This window comes from Chrysochloris asiatica, unplaced genomic scaffold (assembly GCF_000296735.1).
Source record: "Chrysochloris asiatica unplaced genomic scaffold, ChrAsi1.0 scaffold00296, whole genome shotgun sequence".
In the NCBI taxonomy this organism is placed as follows: Eukaryota; Metazoa; Chordata; class Mammalia; order Afrosoricida; family Chrysochloridae; genus Chrysochloris; species Chrysochloris asiatica.
In genome coordinates this window covers 2,431,574-2,434,371 of record NW_006408814.1, presented here as the reverse complement: position 1 = coordinate 2,434,371, position 2,798 = coordinate 2,431,574, and positions in this window count along the sequence as shown.

The following is a 2,798-nucleotide window of genomic DNA, read 5'->3' as shown; positions in this document are numbered from 1 at the left end:
ACTGCAATTCTGATTGAACTGGATGGTTGGAAGTTTAAGTTCACCAACTGCTCTTAGAAAACCCTATATATACAATAGGTACATAAGGAGATCTGGTAGGGCAGTGGATTTATAAGGAGCTCAGATAGTGTAGTGGTTATGAACCTGGCTGCGAACCTAAGGTCAGCAGTTCAAATCCTCCACCTTACAGTCAGCAGTTCGAATCCACCAGCCACTCCAAGGAAATGAGATGAGGCTTTCTTCTCCTGTAAAGATTTACAGCCTCAGAAACCCTGTACAGGACCACTATGGGTCTTACATGACTACATGTCAGACAACAATAACAACAGGGTTACAAGGAGCAACTGGTGAAGTTGTACCACCAGCCTTGCAGTTAAAATAGGTTTGGAATCTGGCGGAAAAACCGACATCCCACACCAGGACACCAAATCTCAATCTCATTCCAAATCTCGCTCCAATTCTCGCTCCAAAATCTTGCTCCAACTCTTGCTCTACTCTGACTCCTGCTCTGGCTCCAACTCCAGCTCCAACTCTCGATCAAACTCTCCCTCCTACTCTCGCTCCAGTACTATTTTCCTGTCCTGTCACTCTCATACTCTTTATATATATATATATATATGCCTATAGCTGGTGGTTTTCAACTTCTGACCCTCAGTGAGGTTTTAAACCCGATTTGTAACCCCTATCCCAACAGAGCTCCTAATGTAACACCCTGTATAATGTTTACGAGGAACAGCTGGTGAGCTTGAACTGCCAACTTTGATTGCACTAATGAGAACGTTTCATTAAGGATGTTATGATCTAGGAAACTATTTTCTTGCTGTACTGGCAAGATAGAACACACTCACGTGTTAAAGAGTACTACTGCCTAAGGAACATTTTAGACATTTTTGAAAGCTCACATTTGCCAGTTTCTTCATGTTATCATGAATCTGTCTGCTAAAAGCTTCTTATCTCTTTCAAAAGACCACTTCATATTCTTTTCACAGAAAGTGAGATTTCAATTTCACAAAAAGCGATTCAATTCTAAAGTGAAATCAGGAGCCTTCTTAGAGAGAAGCTTAACAGCCTTAATAGTGCTGCACAACAGGAATCTGTAAACACTGTCTTTTGGTTGACTTATAGGAAAAGTATCTGTTTGAAAAATACAGCCTCCATGAAGTTGCTTTCTAAGCAATGAATAGTTAGCACTGTTAAAAGAGAGAAATTAATCATTTGGGAAAGCTATTTGACATATAGGAATGAAAATTTATATTACACTAATGAGAATGTTTTGTTAAGGATGTCAAGATCTAGGGAACTATATTCTTGCTGTACTGGTAAGATAGGACACACTCACGTGTTAGAGAGTTTTCCTGCCCATGGAACCTTTTAGACGTTTTTGAAAACTCACATTTGCCAGTTTCTTCATGTTATCATGAATCTATCCATTAAAAGTTTCTTATCTCTTTCAAAAGACCACTTCATACGCTTTTTGTAGGAAGTGAGATTTCAATTTCACAAAAAGCAATTAATTCTAAAGTGAAATCAGTAGCCTTCTTAGAGAGAAGGCTAAAAACCTTAATTGTGCTGCACATCAGGAATCTGTAAACACTGTCTTTTGCTTGACTTGTAGGAAAAGTATCTATTTGAAAAATACAGCCTCCATGAAGTTGCTTTCTAATTAATGAATAGTTAGTACTGTTGAAAGAGAAAAATGAATCATTTAGGAAAGCTATTTCACATTTAGGAATGAAAGCAAAACTTATATTATACTAATGAGAACATTTATTTAAGGATGTCATGATCTATTAAACTATTTTCTTGCTGTACTGGCAAAATAGAACACACTCACGTGTTAGAGAGTTTTGCTGCCTAAGGAACCTTTGAGATGTTTTTGAAAGCTCACAATTGCCAGTTTCTTCATGTTTTCATGAATCTATCCGTAAAAAGTTTCTTATCTCTTTCGAAAGACCACTTCATATGCTTTTCGTAGGATGGGAGATTTCAGTTTCACAAAAAGCAATTCAAATCTAAAGTGAAATCAGTAGCCTTCTTAGAGAGAAGACTAACAACCTTAATTGTGCTGCACACCAGGAATCTGTAAACATTATCTTTTTGTTGACTTATAGGAAAAGTATCTGTTTGAAAAATACAGCCTCCATGAAGTTGCTTTCTAAGTAATGAATAGTAGGGACTGTTGAAAGAGACAAACGAATCATTTGGGAAAGCTATTTCACGTATAGAAATGAAAAGAAAGCTTGTATTACACTAATGAGAACGTTTCATTAAGGATGTCATGATCTAGGAAACTATTTCCTTCCTGTACTGGCAAGATAGAACACACTCTCGTGTTCGTGAGTTTTGCTGCCCTAGGAAACTTTTAGACGTTTTTGAAAGCTCACATTTGCCAGTTTCTTCATGTTATCATGAATCTATCTGTTAAAATCTTCTTATCTCTTTCATAAGACCACTTCATACACTTTTCATAAGAAGTTACATTTTAGTTTAACAAAAAGCAATTTAATTCTAAAGTGAAATCAGTAGATTCTTAGAGAGAAGGCTAGCAACCTTAATTGAGCTGCACACCAGAAATCTGTAAACACTGTCTTTTGGTTGAATTATAGGAAAAGTATCTGTTTGAAAAACACAGTCTCCATGAATTTGCTTTCTCAGTAATGAATAGTTAGCACTGTTGAAAGAGAAAAACGAATCCTTTGTGAAAGCTATTTCACGTATAGGAATGAAAACAAAACTTGTATTATACTAATGAGAACGTTTAATTAAGGATGTCATGATCTAGGAAACTATTCCCTTGC